This window comes from Balaenoptera ricei, chromosome 1 (genome assembly GCF_028023285.1).
Source record: "Balaenoptera ricei isolate mBalRic1 chromosome 1, mBalRic1.hap2, whole genome shotgun sequence".
Lineage (NCBI taxonomy): Eukaryota > Metazoa > Chordata > Mammalia > Artiodactyla > Balaenopteridae > Balaenoptera > Balaenoptera ricei.
Genome location: NC_082639.1, coordinates 55,019,688 through 55,037,431, shown reverse-complemented (window position 1 = coordinate 55,037,431; position 17,744 = coordinate 55,019,688). Strand labels below are relative to the sequence as shown.

The 17,744-nt window shown below is 42.1% G+C and overlaps 1 protein-coding gene across 2 annotated transcripts in view; it reads right to left on the bottom strand.

Annotated features, from left to right (window-relative positions):
* Positions 1-15,969, bottom strand: part of ROR1 (receptor tyrosine kinase like orphan receptor 1) — a 171,880-nt gene extending 155,911 nt beyond the window's left edge. The window contains exon 1 of one of the 2 annotated variants that reach the window (XM_059923985.1): positions 15,929-15,969. The gene's annotated coding sequence lies outside the window, so the exon portion shown is untranslated. Of the gene's footprint in view, positions 1-15,913 lie in introns of both variants that reach the window. The other variant, XM_059924003.1, reaches the window with a different exon arrangement.
* Positions 15,970-17,744: the final 1,775 nt, after the last annotated feature.

Sequence of the window (17,744 nt, the reverse complement as noted above, 5' to 3'; positions counted from 1 at the left end):
TAGGAATAGCTTATAGCGAGTACTGGGATGTAAAATACTGACCATACAAGTATGAGAAAGGAGAGATGCAGGTAAATGGCAAAAATTATGAGAAACTCACAGGAGATTTAGCTAACTGCAAGTTTTTCAAAAGTCAACAACAAGATGATGCTACCCAGAGACTTAGAATTTTGCTTGCAAGAATAAAAATGCAAAAGAAGGAGGAGATGGTCCTGCTGCACCTTATGTGGTCCAGGTCTACCTGGAGTATTGTGTGCTCACTCCAGGAGGCTACCTCTTATGGGGGAAGGATCTAGAAAACAAGTTAGGAGGAAAAATAATGAAAAGAATGGTAACTGTTTATCCCAAGAAAGGGAAGATTCTGTGGTCAATAATATGATAATGACAATGCACTACCACAGGTCATGTATGAACTCCCCTAATCCTTAAGATCATCTCATGAGGTCTAGGTGTCCATATGCCAGGTCCTCTATCTAAGAACAGAAAAGACTCCCAGAGGCTATCTGTCATTTTATTACAAAGTTCAAAGCAATACTGAAACTAATGAAGACATCTATGTAACAATAAGTTTCATAACAGATTATTGGCATTAATATATTATGACATTGATTCTGACTCTTGCCTCTTTTCAATGTACTTACAAATTTATCTGGAGATGTATTTTGGCTTTCTTTATTAATCATAGGCTATAAAACACTGCTTCAAACACTGCATACACATCTTAGAAGCTTAGAACTAAAGAAAACCTTGAGTCATAATCAAGTCTGAAATGACAGCACACAGCTGCTAAGCTTGTTAAGTGCTCCAGCATTTAACTCTGTCTGTCTCAAAGTTAGAATGTGTAATAATAGGAATTTTTGAATCCTCATTTTATAGATGATGAAACTGGGACTCAAAGAGGTTAAGTAATTTACTGAAGACCATATAGCTACTGAACACCAGGGCAGGAAACAGGCCAATATACTACGAAGTCCCAAGAACAGCTTTCATCCACTTTCTGAGAAGGAGTAGACATGGCAGAAAGAGTGAAAACAAAGACCAATTGGCTCAGCATAAGAAAGACCATCCTAACCTTAGGATTCTCAAAAGGAAGAGTAGGGTAGACTTCTATAATGTCACTAAAGAAAGTGTTCATGTAAAAGCTTTCTAATCAGACAGAAACCGTTCATATAGAAGGTTAGTGTAGAATGACATATGAGGCTTTTAGAAGGAGAGAGTCACGAATCAGCTAGAAGTTTGGATTATATTACCTTCTAAGGGTCATTCATCTGGGAGATACTCTGCGTATAGGTTGTGGAGATATAGTTGACTCTGGCACTAGATTAATTTGCTGCCCTCTCTAGGGCTGGAAATACTGCTCAACTTGATCCAGATTTTGAAAAGGAAGTCTTTACTTATAATATCTTCAAGAAAATATAAGTGCTTCTATCATCCTGGGGAAGGGAAGGCTTTCCTAACCATGACACCAAAGTAAAAAATCAAAAAGGAAAAGGATTGATAGATTTGATTTCATAAAATTAAAAGTTATCTATATGAAAAGATACACATTCCATAAGCAAAATTAAAAGCGAAGCTAGTTTTAAAAATGCAGATTTCAAAGCAGTAAAAAAAGATATATACACTAATGGAATGAGAATAAGGAATGAATATTCATCAGAGAAAAAAATGGCCACTGAACATAGAAAAAAATTCAGCCTTACTTAGTTATCAAAGAAATGAAAGTTAAAATAAAAATGGCATACCATTTTTGCTTTTAAAATTGACAATGACTAAGAAAATGATAATACTTAGTACTAGTGAAATAAGCAGAATGGTGCATTCTCCTACACTGTTGCTAGGGACTGTAAATATGCAGATAGATTTCTTTAAATTGAAGTATAGTTGATTTACAATATTGAGTTAGTTTCAGGTGTACAGCAAAGTGATTCAGCTACACACACACACACACACACACACACACACACACACACACATTCTTTTTCAGATTCTTTTCCCTTATAGGCTATTACAAAGTATTGAGTATAGTTCCTTGTGCTATACAGTAGGTCCTTGTTCATTATCAATTTTATACATAGCAGTGTGTATATGTTAATCCCAAACTCCTAATTTATCCCTCCCCCACCCCTTTCCCCTTTGGTAACCATAAATTTGTTTTCTATGTCTGTGAGTCTGTTTCTGCTTTGTATATAAGTTCATTTGTATCATTTTTTTAGATTCCACATATAAGTGATACCATATATTTGCCTTTCTCTGTCTGACTTACTTCACTTAGTATGATAATCTCTAGGTCCATCCATGTTGCTGTGAATGGCATTATTTCATTCTTTTTTATGGCTGAGTAATATTCCATGATATATATGTACCACATCCTCTGTTGGTGGACCTTTAGGTTGCTTCCATGTCTTGGTTATTGTAAATAGTGCTGCTATGAACATTGGGGTGCATGTATCTCATTATCCCAACCTATCCTCCTCCCCATCCCCAGCCCAAACATTCTTTGTTACCAGAATAGACTTTGTTGTAAAGGCAAAAACAAACCACCCACAAATAAAAACAACAATGTCAGCAACAACAAAAAGCATGGTCTTTGAATACACACATTACCAAGATTTCACCACTTACTTTCATGGTTCTTTTAACACACACACTTGGTAAGCAGTTGGAGATGATTTCTGATTACTTAGTGGTTCTTGATATAAAAATAAAGACTGGAAAAATATATTCAAGTCACTTGACAGTTTACAGAGCACCACATTATCATATTAGGATCTGATAATGACCTCAGTGGACATTATTAATTCTGTGTGACAGCTGAGAGCACTGAAGTTCTAAGATGTGAAGTGACTGGCCCAAGGTTATTTTAGTTAGTGGCCAGGCCAGGGCTCTTACTTGGGTTAGGGGCTGAGGCACTAAGTAAAAATAGTCCTGGCGTGGAGATGTCAAATCCATTTTTATAGCCCTCACATCACTAGCAGTAAAGAAGAATAGCAGGATAAAAGCTTATCAATGCATCTATTTTATTTATTTTGAGTTTTCTTACTTTTATTTAGGTAAAATTCACCTAATGTGAAATGAACCCTTTTAAAGTGAATTGCAAAATTCAGTGTCATTTAGTACATTCACAATGTTACCCAACCGCCACTTCTATCTAGTTCCAAGATATGCACCCCATCCCAAAAAGAAACCCCAGACTCACTAAGCAGTTGCTCCTTATTCCCCCTCACCCCAGCCCCTGGCAATCACCTATTCACTTTCTATCTCTAGGCATTGAACTATTCTGGATTTTTTTACATGAATGGAACATGGAACTTTTTGTATCTGACTTCTTTCACTTAGTATAACATTTTCGAGGTTCATCCACTTTGTCGCATGTATCAGTATTCCATTTCTTCTTATGGCTGACTAATATTCCACTGTAGGTGTGCACCACAATTTGTCAGTGTAGTCAACCACTAATGGACATTTGGGTTTCCACCTTCTGGCTATCATAAATAGTGCTACTAAGAACAGGCAAGTACATGTAAATATTTGTTTGAGTACTTGTTTTCAATTCTTTGGGGGTATACATCAGTTTCCTTATTTTCTTACATATTTTACTTATATCTAACTACAAGAGTACAGGATATTTATTGAAGAAAATGTGGAAATTAAAGGAAAAACACAAATAAGAAAAATCACCTAAGGGTAATTAAAAATATCCTCCTCCAGAAAGGATATTCTATAAACTTATAATCCAATGTTTTCTTTCCTCCCGATAAACATGGATTATTAGTTTAGAACTAGGCAATAAGGCCTTCAGCAGGCAGTGAATATGGACTTTGTAGTCAGAAAAATCTGGATGTGAATCCTAGTTCTGCCATTTACTAGCTGAGTCACTTTACGTCTCTAAGCTTGTTTTCCTGGCTAGAAAATGGGCATAATAGTACCTACCTCACAGGGTTTTGATGGCACATTAAATGGGATGGCATTGTGAGTAAAATGTCTCGTACAATGCCTAGAACAGAACAGGCATTCAGGAAGGATTAGCTGGAATAGTACTTCCCACACAGGGGTTTGCTAATACCACCAGGAAGTGAGGTTCGTGAGAGAGGAACCTTGTGTTTTCACCACTCTGTCTTTAGCACAGTGCCTGGTGCACAGTTGGTACTCTATAAGAACCTGTTGAATGAATAAGTGTATAAGTGATGGGAAAAGGATTAGAGACCTGGGAAGGATCTCCAGGAAAACACAGCTTTCTGAGTTCAGAAGACAAGTAAAGGCCACGGATAGAGAGAATTCTCGCAAGTCAGCTGGAATTCTACACAACCATATTCCAATGACTGGAGTGGATCAGGACTGACTTAGGGCCCCCAAAATGAAATCATTTGCAGAAGATAAGTTAGTTTTAGTTGCAGCAACTGGGGTCAAAGCTAGAAGCCCTCTGAGGCATGTGGTGAGTTGAACTTCCTAAGCTGCTGGACCCAGCTAAGGCTCAGAGCATTTTTTCAAAGCAAATGAAGCATTTGATGGAATAAACCCAAGCAAAGAGATATTTAAGCATGGGGCCTTGACAGGAACTGCCCTGAAGTAATATCACTTGGAACTAAGGAGATGATTAGTGAGCTTCTCAGGGCCCTACAGGAAATCTTGCCTGGCACAGGAATGCACAAATTTTCAACCTTGTCTAAGAGCAGCTTCCCCACACTCCACTGCCTCAGAATGATGTTCGTAATGGGTTGCAGAGCTCACTGCCTGCTGAAGGCCTTATTGCCTTCCTCCTATTGTGGGTCCTTAATCCAAGCAACGGACTTGCCCTGTTTCTAGACTGACTTCTCCTAAAGTGCAGGACGGCTAAAATGGAGTTGTAGACATGTAACCTCCCAAGAAACTGGCCAGAAAAAATGCAGTGCTGACCCCTACCTCAGGTGTCTATTAGCTGGGCCTAGTGAGGGAGGGTGTGAGAACCTGTGGTTCCAGGGTAACTGTCTGTTTTTATACAGCTATGTTTTCATACTTCTCCTTTAAAGCACCTATCACTGCTGCAATTAAATGATTTTTAGTATATGTGCATGTGTAAAATTAATTGTTAAAGTCTCTCTCTTCCACTGAATTTAGGGTATCTGAAGGCAGGACTGTTTGTGTTTTGTTCACTATTACATCTTCAGACCCTAGAAGAGGCCTTGTCCACGGTAGGATGCCATATACATTTGTTGAGTAAATGAATCTAAGATATTTTATTACAAATTTCAATTCAGTTTGGAGGCAATAGACTATATATTGGGTAAGGACATGTGTTTGAATTCTGGTTTCACAGCTTCGTGACTTTGGGCAAATTGTTGCAACTGCTTTTGTTAGTTTCCTGGTGTTGCTGTAGCGAATTACTACAAACTCGGTGGCTTAAAACAACAGAAATTTATTTTGACCCAATTCTGGAGGCGACAGTCCAAAATCAGGCAGAACCCTGCTCCCTCTGGGGACTCTAGACGAGAATCCGTTCCTTGCCTCTTCCACTCTCTGGGGGCTGCCCTGGCATTGCTGGGCTTGTGGCTCCATCACTCCAGTCTCTGTCTCCATCTTCACATCACTGGCTCCTCTGTGGGTCTGTATGAAATCTCCCCCTGCCACTATCTTCTAAGGATACCTGTAGACAGTTAGGGTCCCCCCCGGATATGTAGGGTGATCTCATCTCAAGATCCTTACCGTCATTTAATTACACCTGCAAACAGCCTTTCTCTAAATAAGATAAAGTTCACAGGATCTGGGGATTAGGACACGACAGCCCATTACATTTGTCTAAGGCTCAGTTTTTTCATCCATAAAATTGATGTACTATCTCTTAGAATTGTTATGAGGATTAAATACAACAACACATGTAAATCACTTTATGTGTTCATGGCACATTAAAAAGCTCTCAATATTTGGCAACTGGTAAGAGCTGATATTACTTCATAAGGCAGGAAAGTATTACTCCTCATGGCCGTATAAAAAAAGTGATGGAGTTACACTAACTCATTCAGACATTTTCAGAAGTATGTCAAATCAGTATCAGTATCAATCTATCTATCTCTATATTTATTTAATCAGGGCTGGGACCTAGCTCAGCCCTCTCACCTATGTCATTACATTCGTATTCACGACAACCCTGGCAGATGAATGAAAAACAAAAAGCCCCCCAAAAAAGTAAGGCTCAATTTTTGAGAACCTGAGTTAGCCACAGCACTCAAATATAAATCAAGGACTTCTCACTCCAATCCCCATTCTTTTTTCTATATTACCTCAGAAAATTAAGGACAGAAATGGAGAAAGTTCCAACCATCGGTACCTGGATAAATCACTTGTTAGAACACCATGGTAAGACTACAGGGTAGATGAGCCTAGAACTCTGTAACAGTGGCTCTCAAACTTTGCTGCACATTAGAATCACCTGGAGAGCTTTTAAATCCCTCAAACCCCAGATTGTATAGAAGAACAGTGAAATGAGAATGGTGGTTGGTGGGGGGAGGGCAGAATGGGGAATAGACCCAGGTATTAGTAATTTTTAAAACTCCACAGGTGATTCCGATCACAGCTGAGGTTAAGACCTACTGCTCTTTCAGTGGTCCTCAAACTTTGGTGAGAATCAGAATCACCTGGGAAGTCAGTAAAAACACAGAGGCTTAGAGTCTAGCCTGCTCCAATGAGCCTGGGTCTCTTCAGGTGATTCTGAGACCAGCAGTGTTAGAGGACTTCGACTCTAAAGTACCTTTCAACTCTGATGTTCTGATTTTTACCACTCACTCATCTATTTATTTATTCAAGTACCTGTACTAGAGTTAGAGCTACAGGGATGCAGAAAAAAGACCTAATTCCTGATCTCAAGACGTTCACAGCCTGGCAAGCTGTTCTCGTGGCTCTCATAGCACTCTCCACAGTCCCCTTCCAGGTTGACCCCCCTGCTAGAATGGGTGAGCCGTGAGGGCTTTGCTGGACATGAAGAAGATGCTTAATGCATATTTCTTGCAAGAGAGAAGAAGAACGGGAGAGAGAAAGAAAATATACCCGGAAAGCAGCATCCGCCAGCAGCGTGGTGGGGCAGAACCACTTCCTCCACAGAGTAAGATGTGATTTCCTATAGGGGCAGGTGGAGTCAGGAAAGGTTTCTTCCAAGTGATGAATCTGTACAGGGTCTTTAAGGATGACAAAAGGGTGGGAGGGTACTCTCATCATAGCAAGCAGCAGAGTTTGCACAGTGGCCTGAGATAGGATGGGGAACAATGAGCACTTGGTTCTCGAGCACAGCAAGCAAGAGTGGATGGGGCGGAGAGGTGGACGCTGAGGCAGGAGCCAGAGGGCGCTTGGTGTAATCTCTTCTCCCTCCCTTGTCAAGAGGCCTCTAAGTCCAAAAGTCCCTGGGAGTCTTTGAGCAAGGGTTGACCAGAGCCATAGGCCCAGGACTACAAAGGCCTCCTATAATCCCTGTGAGCAGGACTTTAGTCCACAAGTTTCTAGAAGCACATTGAGGCCAAACTCCAAAGCCATTTCTGAAGTGGGTACTCAGGGAGGTCCTCTCGGCAGGCAGGTTTAAATCCAAACTAAGATACCAGGCAAGGACAAAGCTTGCCTGGGAGCATCGAGAAATGCCCTTTCTGCTGCTTCCTGATTATTTATGAGTCCAAGATTGTGCCTTGTCTTTGCCAGGAATTACTGAAGATGGTACCAAGGGAGTAAGGAATCTGAGACCCACGATGGGAGGTAGATAAATCTCTATCCTGATTCTAAATGGTAAAAACAGGAGCGTAAGCATTTCCAAGCTTCTTCGACTGCTCCTCTGTCTCAACCGGGTGGAGCTTGCCGGGAAGGGGGAGCTCTGTGATCCTCGCTCAGCTAAGCTTGGCCATTTGCAGAACAGCCTTGGGCCCCAGGCCTCTACGCTGAAGGCCCCACTGACAGCAGCACACAGGGGAGGGGAGGGAGGGCTGCTGGGAGGGATTGGTACCAAGAGCTGACGCTAGAGCTGGAATGATGGGCTGGATGGAGTACTGAGTGGGGAGGCTGACCCTCTCCGCCCCAGGGGTGGTGCCCAGTGGCCAGCTCCTCCCCTTGGAGCAGGCTTTGAAGGATCAAAATTGACCATAAAGGTTCGTTTCCCCTCCACTTTATGACAAAATTGCATAGTTCTCATCTTGGCTGTTCCCTTCCCTAAAGTGAATGGACTTGTCAAGTAAAGAGGATTAACAAGAGTCCTAGAGAGAGCAGCTTGGTTGAAGAGGAAATGATTTCCGTGTCACGTGCTTCCATGCTGGGTTCCAGGTAAAGGGACTGAAAGCTTGTTGTGAGTTACTGAGGGATAAAGTAGACACAGCAGAGCTGGCAAGAAGATCCCCTGCTTTCTTATCAAGAAGAGATTTTTCTCACTGCTTCCAGGCCTAGACCAGATTTTTTTCTTTCTTTTTAAAATCACTATAAAGGAAAAGGAAACTAACTTTGGATGATCAGGAAAAGCTTATCTGAGGAGATGACAATTACGTCAAGATCTGAAGGAGGGGAAAAGCAAGAGAAAGGGGATTCTGGGTAGTGCCCTTGGTCAGGAAAGCACTTGGCTTGCCAGAGGAACATAAAGGAAGCCAGTGTGGCTGGTGGAGCATGGCCAGCAGGAAAGAATAGTGCAAGGTGAAGTCTGAGAGATAGAGGCAACACTGGATCATCAGGGCCCTGTTTGAATATACCCAACTACTGCCCCGAAGCTGGGGTTTCCTGACTTGTTCTAGGGTCCCATTGCTGTCATTTATGTAACCATTATCAAAGTATAAACCTTCTGTGCTTTGGACTTCTAACCTACAAAGTTTTTCTCCACAGGAGGGAGATTACTTGAAATATTGCCTTTCTCTGAGAGTTAATGATCAGCTTAGAATCAATAATGCTTATCCCACACACATAAAGTACTTGATATATTTTTAAGCATCATACACACACAAAAAATCAGTTTTCAAAAAATTTCTTTTAATAAAAAGCAGTTCCTAGAATGTTAAACCTCGCATAGATATGAGAACATGTCCTCATGTTGCAAGTAGGAAACACAGGTTAGATTTACCTGAAGTTCTAGCTGTTGTTTCATTAGAGAAGTACCTTTGAATAGAATTATAATGCAAGTGACATGTGTAATTTTTAATTGTTTAGTAGCCACATTAAAAGGGTCAAGTAAAATGAATTTTAATAATATATTTCACTTAATTCAATATATGAAAGATTATCTTTTAACACATAATCAATATAAAAATTATTAATAAGATATTTTAAGTCCTTTTTCAATGGAATAAGCCATTGAAATCTGGTTTGGATTTTACAGTCACACTAATCTCATTTTGGACTGGCCACATTTTAAGTACTCAACAGCTACAGGTGGCTAGTGGCTACCATAATGGACCTGCAGCACTGAAGCCTCACGGAACAAGAATTGATAACTCCCTTTTTACAGATGAGAACACTGAGGCCCAGAGCTTAAATGACAGGTCACTGACCTGGTTGTGGACTTGAGCTGGGACTGGAATCTAGGTTCTTTGTCAAGTGCTCCTTCACTGGATCATACTACCCTCCCCTTGGGAATAAGAAGGGGTGAGGGTAAGAGAATGACCTGAAATGAGCAACTATCTGTTCTAGAGACTGTGGTGGGACTTTAGACTCTATTTTACGCTTTGCAGTGATACCACTTCTCCCATTTTCCATATAAGGTTACAGAGGCTCCAAGTGCTTTTGCAATTAATAGTGGCAGTATGATATCAGTCCTTTAAAGAAAACGATGCTATCAATATTAAGAAGACATTGCATAAGGCCAAAGGCTCCTGAACTTGGGCTGTTTTAAACACCACAAAGCTACCCCCAGCAATTCCCCCAGAAATGCCTCCAACCAGCTCCCAGTCTCAGGAGGACTACTCTTTAGCTTGCCAAGTACCGAGTCTCCTGATCTAGACCATCCCTCTCTTGCCCCTTCACCCACTGCCCCTGCTCCTGATACATACTATTAGGAGCACAAAGAAAGGACTCAGCTGTCCCATGAGGACGAGCTGTGAACCAAGCTCCAAGGTATAGACCAGTCAATGTTATTTAAATAGACTCTTTATGTACCAAAGACAAATCAAGTAACAGAGAGGGGGGACAAGGGGAAGCCACCACTCCTGAACTAGAAAACCTGGTCACAACCCTTGACGGTGAGCTAAGGGGTTGAGGCCAGCACGTATCTGTCTATTGCGACCATGCAAGCAGCTGTCCTAGGGCACAGCACCTATGCAACCCACAGATGTGCTTGTTGGCCGGGAAAACAATCTTAGGTGATAGAGATGAAGGCCTCTGCTCCACAGGTGAGCAAAAGGAAGCTTAGAGTCATAGTAACTCCAGAGTTCATGCTCCTAAGAACCTTGCTATACGCTTCCCTACCATGTGTAAAGCTCTGAGCTGGTAGAGAAAGCCAGCTCTTAAAAAAGCAGAGCAGGATGAAAATACCCCCAAATCTAGTCTGTCAGCACAGAGAACTGTTTGCAGTTGGAATGAGGCCTCAGTATTTTTTTAAGTTGTAGGCTCCCTCCCTTTCTGCTACCTACGGGTGCAATTTCCAGTGCTTTCTCCAAAAGAAACATTTGGCTTTCTACAGAGAACCTCTGAGACCTCATGTGACTGAAAATGGAAGAGGGGGAAAGAGGCCCTCATCATGCCCTACCCCGAAACCTCCACAGGGAAGCTGAGGTTGGGCCCCTGTAGATCGATTTATTTTAGGAGGCACTTGCTTCTGAAGCATTTGTTTCAGAAATTACCCCCATGCCCCATCAATAGTAGCTTTCAACGGCTCTTCCCGGGTGGCCTTGTCTCTTTTAAATTTCATTTCCTGTTGGAAAGGATAAACAGGTAACTGTTTAATGCCCCTGACTGGACTCATTTAACAGAAAACCAGGACCAGCGTGAGGCTGGGGAGCCAGAATGGGATTGATGGGTGGAACAGAGCAGGTCGGTGACGAGAAAGGCATTAAAGAATACCAAGTGACGGACTTTTATTTTACTGCTTCTCCACGTGAGGGAAACTGTCCCACTGGAGGAGGGATATGAATGCAGGGGAGACAGTGCAATCAACTGCCATGTTGGACATGGATCCCTGGACTTGGTGTGGAGGCCTTGGTGGGAATCCTGGCACTGCCACTCACCAGCTATGCCCTTCAGCTGAGTCCTTTAACCCTCATGAGCCCCAGCTGCCTATCTGTCCTGCTGCCCACGGTGGTGTGAATGCAAATGATGCCTTCACATGCTCAGCAAGTGCATCACACCTAGTAGGAATTCACACTAGTTGGCACAGATGGCATTGGAACCCCTACCATTTAACACGTTTTCCACTACACACCAGGCACTTGGTTGGGCAATAAGAGCTGCCAGTGGATAAGAGAGACCTGACTTTAAAGAGACGGGCACAGAATCGATGACGTCAATACAGTCTGGTAAGGATTCTGAGCAAGACAGACATGGGGTCATATGGTACCCCACATATTAAATGTTTCGGGGTACTGTTGATGGCATGGTCAATGGGGTTGATGAAAGGATTCGTAATGATCTGTCTCTCCCTCTAGAACGCAAGGTCCACCAAAACGGGGACACTGGTGGTCTTATTCAGCACTATGCCCATTAGAAGCACGGCGGGGAGAAGGGGGTGAGGCAATGGTTAATGTGATGCTTAAATAAAGGAGTCAGCCAAGTGAAGAATAAGGTTAAGGACAATACAGTCAAAAGGAACTGTATGAACAAAGGCGGAGAGACTGGAAGTATAGAATAGAAGGATATACTTAGGGAATTAGAGAGGCGGGTTGTTGAAACAAAGAGTACAAAGTACGGAGTGTAGGGGTGAGGTGAGAGGACCTGGCAAGGGTAAGACCATAGAGAACCTTGTTTACCAAACTAAATATGGTGCTGGTGTGGGTGAACAGCCATGTGTGGGAGGCCAGAGTGGGTGGTTGCTGACATGGGCTGCTGACATGGGCTGATCCTGCTGACAGGATCTGAAATATTCATTCCAACCCTAATATACACTTTCTTTACAAGCCTGCCAAAATACCAATGATTTTTTTTTTTTAACTACCAAGCCCAAAGTAATAATCATATTAACCAAAAGCAGCTGTTACTTCTTAACTATTAGTTTATCAGATTTGTTAGCCAGATCAATTTTCACAACCACCATGTGAGGTAGGTACTGTTATTATCTCATCTTACAAATGAGAAGACCAAAGCACTGAGAGGTGGAGTGGCTTGCCCAAAGTCACACAGCATGCAGGTAGCAGAGTCAGGATTCAAACTTAGTCACCTTGGCTCCAGGGTCCATTCTCTGAACTACCATAGTATCTTCAATCGGTCTTCTAGTTCGCCATTTCTCTCTTCAGCTGAGTGCAGCCACTGTTTAACCCACTTGATGAATTTTTAATTTCTATAACTCTATTTTTCAATTATAGAATTTCTATTTAGTCCTTGTAAAATGTCTGCTTTTTGGTCATATTATCCTGTGCTTGGCCTATGGTTTCTATTTCCTCTTTCACCAGGAAACATTTTAAACATATCTGCTCTCTCAAATTGGTCTATTGCTTTTAGTTCCTAAGATATGAACTTCTCCATGAGTTTTGTCTGACTCTCACTAATGGTGGCTTCTTTTCGCTCTCTTGAACACACTATAATATTTAAAATTACTTAACATCAGGAGTTCTGTTGTTTTGTGGTTTTGAGTTTTTCAATTTTGTTTTTGGTGGGAGACCCATACGTACTGGGCTGTTGAGACGTTTTTTGACAATGATTTTTGGCTTTAGGCTGTCCCCTGTCAGGATCTCATAGCTTAATCAATTCCAGACCAAGTTTTTACATTATCTTCTTGGTTTGTGGCTTGTGCACTATAAGAGAAGTATACCAACCCCATACCCATGGAGAGCACAGGTTGGGGTTTTGATTTCTTGTGGGTGATCCCAGTGGCCCAGGGTGGTTGATAGACTTCCATACCAGATCCTTGGCAGAACTTTCCTTATTTCATGCTCAGGTCTGTCATTCCTTGACAGCCTTGGAAAGGAGTTTGTTTCCTATGGCCTCAGCTCTCATCCCTATAGGATTCTGAAACTCCAGCCCCTAAGAACCATACATACTTCCCATGTTTTCAGAGGACCTTTTGTTTCATTCCTTCCCACTGAATACTGCATGCTCTTCAATTCGGGCACCTGGAGATTTCTCCTTTCTGCATACCAGGCTGGTGATGGATTTTTTTTTTCCCTTGTGTATTTACACTAGCATCTCTCTGTGATTGGGAGGAATGTCCCTTGACAACTCAATCTGACCAGAAACTTTTTCTTATGCCTTTAGATATCAGTCCTTCTCTCTTGGCTCTGAGTTCACGGAGGACAGAGACCTTGGTCTGACTCATCTTTCTTGGTTTTGTTTTGTTTTGTTTTTTTGGCTGCGTTGGGTCTTCGTTGCTGCACGCGGGCTTTCTCTCTAGTTGCGGGGAGCAGGGGCTACTCTTGGTTGCAGTGCGTGGGCTTCTCATTGCGGTGGCTTCTCTTGTTGCGGAACATGGGCTCTAGGCGCGTGGGCTTCAGTAGTTGTGGCACGTGGGCTCAGTAGTTGTGGCTCATGGGCTTAGTTGCTCAGCGGCATGTGGGATCTTCCTGGACCAGGGCTCAAACCTGTGTCCCCTGCATTGGCAGGTGGATTCTTAACCACTGCGCCACCAGGGAAGTCCCTGATTCATCTTTTGATCCTGAGTCTTCAGACTGCCCAGATCAGAGTCGGAAGCAATAAAGAATTGATCAAAATGAGTGAATAAATGAATCAATCAGCTTTCGCTTTCATTCTAAATGGGAAGTAAAGACCACATACTAATTATCTTCTAGAGAAAGAAGACACCAAGAACCCCTGGAAAGCCATCCATGCTCTCTGGAAGGCCATGCTAAACAATCAAAGGAGTTTGGGGACTGCCTTAGTTCCACCCTTTGGCCAATAGGTTCTACTACTTGACACTACTTTCTTGAAGGGCAACAGCTGCTAATTATAGTGCTGGTCTGCTAGAAATTCAAAGTCTGGCATGCTAGGTAGTTGACTGGTGGCTCTGCTGCCTTTTTAGCACATACTGATGTCCTTCTAGAGCCGTAACTGGAACTCAATCAGTAACAGGTAGTGTGCAATGATATAATTTTTTCTGTTGTGCCATAAGGAGCTTGCCAAGTAAGTTCACCTACTTGAAAGCCCCTGGCACACTGCATGGCACAGAGTAGGCACTGAGTTAACATTTAGTATGCTTTATTTCTGCTTTTCCATTAAAAAAAAAATCCACAAATATTTGTTGAAAAACTACTGCCTCCTAAGCATTGTGCTTGGTGCTGGAGATGGAGAGGCATAACATGCAGTCCCTGTTTTAATCCTTAATTAGAAAAAGAATGTCCAGCTCAAATTTGACAATAAAAAATGATCCTAAATGTCCTTTGATTTAAGGTGAAAAGACATCTCACCTCATCCTGCCACCCTAAAATGCCTAAAGAGCCTAACCAGCAAAGTAAATTTGCCCATTACTGTTTTGTAAAGTAACATTCTCGTTCCTCAGAGAGGAACTTTAACTCCCAGTGAATACATGAGCAGACAAAAGACAGCTGATCATAAAAGGCAATTTTTGACAATGATTTTTGAGCTCCTTTTATCACTATTATCCCAGAACCTAAAATCATGCCTGAACTAAAGTAGAAACTCAGTAAGGTTGTTGAATGTATCTGTATACATATATGTGGATGTGGCCCATCCATCTATATGACTACAGTGTGACTCATCTGTCATTCCACACATATTTATTGAGGATTTCCTATGAATGAGAGTCTCTACTAGATTTTTTAATAGAGACAGGAAAAAAAAAAAAAAAAAAGAACAAAATAGATATTCTACCTACAAGGAACTTCCAGGTTTAAGGGCGAGATAGACAAGTATGTAAATCACCATGATATAACATAGAAAATGCTAAGAGAAGAACAGAGAAAAAGACTATGGGGGTTCCAAATACAGAAAGGCCAATTCCTGCGGAGGGATTAGATAAGACTGTGGCTAATATAGACTATATGCTCAGACTTAAAGGAGAAGTAATTTGTTGCCCTGTAGAGGGGAGAGAATGGGGACTGGCAAGGAAGGAAGGGCAATTCAGATGGAAAGAACAGCTTAGACAAAAGTAGAGAAGCAAAAAAGCACAGGACATATAAGATGAAATAGAAATCGGGCTGGAGATGCATAAAAGGGCATAAAGGGGACTAAAGAGAAAAAAGCCTGAAGGGTAGGATGAGCCAATTTCAGGGATTCTGAATGTGTCCTGATTTATCTTCCAGGACACAGGATCTCTATAGAGTAGCCAGTGCTTAGCATACAGCAGGACTTAATTAATACTACAACAGCCTCAGAGCAGGAACCTGTTCTCCACGTGCACACAGGAAGCTGCCATCTGTACACACAGGCAATTACAAACATTCCAAATACTCTGCCCTGAACCCTGCAAGCACATCAAATACTCACTGTAAAAGGTCACCCAGCAAACAGCTCTGATCAGTCCTGGCTCAGGCAGAATCAAATCCTCTAAATAAGATCCACTAGATGCAGTGTCAGGAAGGTCAGAAACTACCCTTTTTCACATCTTGAAGCATTTTTACCATGTGGAACATTTTAGGGGAAGAAGGGAAAGGAAAGAGAGAGAGAAAGAGGAAAAAAAAAAACAAAACAACAAACCTTTCCAGAAATAATAGAATTCCAAGTAATTAAATGTTAAATGATCACAGTAAGCAGGGAATTTATTTTGGCCCCCGCCTCCTTCTAGTGATCTAAAAAGCAGTTGATTTCAAAGAGAGCCATGCCAGGAGTAAACCTGGCATTCCACGCCTCCCCTCCTCCACCTCCACCCCTCCGTGTCCCCACTGTGTACCTCTGTCGAGCTCACTTGAAATGTTCCATGATGAGGTAGGCACTAAGTCAGCAGTGACTGACAACTCCGTTTCTGAAAAGACAAAGAAGGGAGGGGAAAAAGACAAGGGCGATATTAAATATAGTAACTTACGGGCTGTTAGAAGCATTACAGGAGATTTCCAAAGGCCCTGCCTTCCAAGACAAACTACGCAGTCCCATAGCTTATTAAACTTGAATGGCTGCTCTCCTTGCCAGGCAGAGGTGCCTGCATTATAGAGGCTATCCAGACAAACACACTGGACACCAGATTCAAAGTTTTTTTTCTTTAAAGCACAGGCTTGACAATTAAAATACAAATATTTCATTGACGAAAAACCAAACCTACATAAATGACCAAATACCATCAAACACAAACTCTTCCTTTTCTTGTTAGAAGACGAGTCTTAGATGAATATAGTCAATAGTCTTCCCATGAAACATGAGAACATCATTGTTCCTGCTGCTGGCTTCATTTGTGTTTGTGAATTGATAGCATTTCTATTAATAGAGAAATCGATTTCTCTGTATTGAAACCTTAAGTCAAGACAAACGAAAGCTAAGTATTTGAATATGGAGAGTCATTCGTGGTAACCCAAATTCAAAGATAATTTTCAAAACCACTATAAATTAAAGCAAACGTGCAAATCAGTAGTCTAAGGGACATGACACACTATTAAAATTGTAAAACTCTTCAGTGATATACTGTAATATACAAATGATGTTTTTGTTTTTGAAAATTTAACCCATGACACCATCCTACTAGCACATTCTAATAGGATTGCACTAACCAATTGTTAGGTTACACACATACACACACGCACGCACACATACACACTCACTGCATTACAGAACTTTAGTGCTAGGCAGGATCTCAGCGAGCCCAGAGCCTGGGTCGTTAGATCCGTGGCACCCATGCTGTCACTTCCCCTTCCTTCAGACATCATTAGTCAATTATGGCCCTTTTTGCTTATTAAACCTGGGGTCTGCCTTACAGCCTTTTCAACACAGTACTCTAGGTAGTCACTGAAAATGGATCTGTGTCAGAATGCAAGATAAACTTTAGTAAGTGAAGAACTGGGTTCACATCCAGGTCTGCTTGACTCCACCACGCACATACCTCCTGGCAGCCCATGCTGCCCAGTCCTCAAGTCTGTGAAACCTGACTTGTTTTTCACCTTACCTCTCTCTGGCTTCACCTTTTCACCTAGATAAGCACACTCTCTACATTTCCTTATTTACTGGTGGGGACCGTCTGCCGCATGGCCATAGAAGCCACAACCCGTCATCGGTGAGCTTTGCCAAGGACGGGATGTTTACCCACTGAGAACTTGCAGAGGCCACTTCTAGCTTGTCTACTGGGTCTCCAATCAACCTGCCACGTACAGCAGAGACAAAAGGTTGTTTGGTTTGTGCAGGCCTCCTTGGCTTGTCTCTTCCCCTGTTCAGGTGGGAAAAGAAAGCAGGTGGGAAAGAAAGTACACAAACCACATGTACCCTTCCCACCCCAACTACATCCTGAGCCAACAACAGCATAGATTCTTTTTTTTTTTTTTTTTTTTTTTTTTTGCAGGCTCAGTAGTTACAGCACATGGGCTTAGTTGCTCCGCGGCATGTGGGATCTTCCTGGACCAGGGCTGGAACCCATGTCCCCTGCATTGGCAGGCAGATTCCTAACCACTGCGCCACCAGGGAAGTCCCAGCATAGATTCTTTTAAGGGGAACTGAAGTCAGATGGGCAGTATGGCAGGGATCTTACAGCACAGAGAATTCCAAAATATGAAGCCAAAAAGGAAAATCTGCCCAGGTAAGAA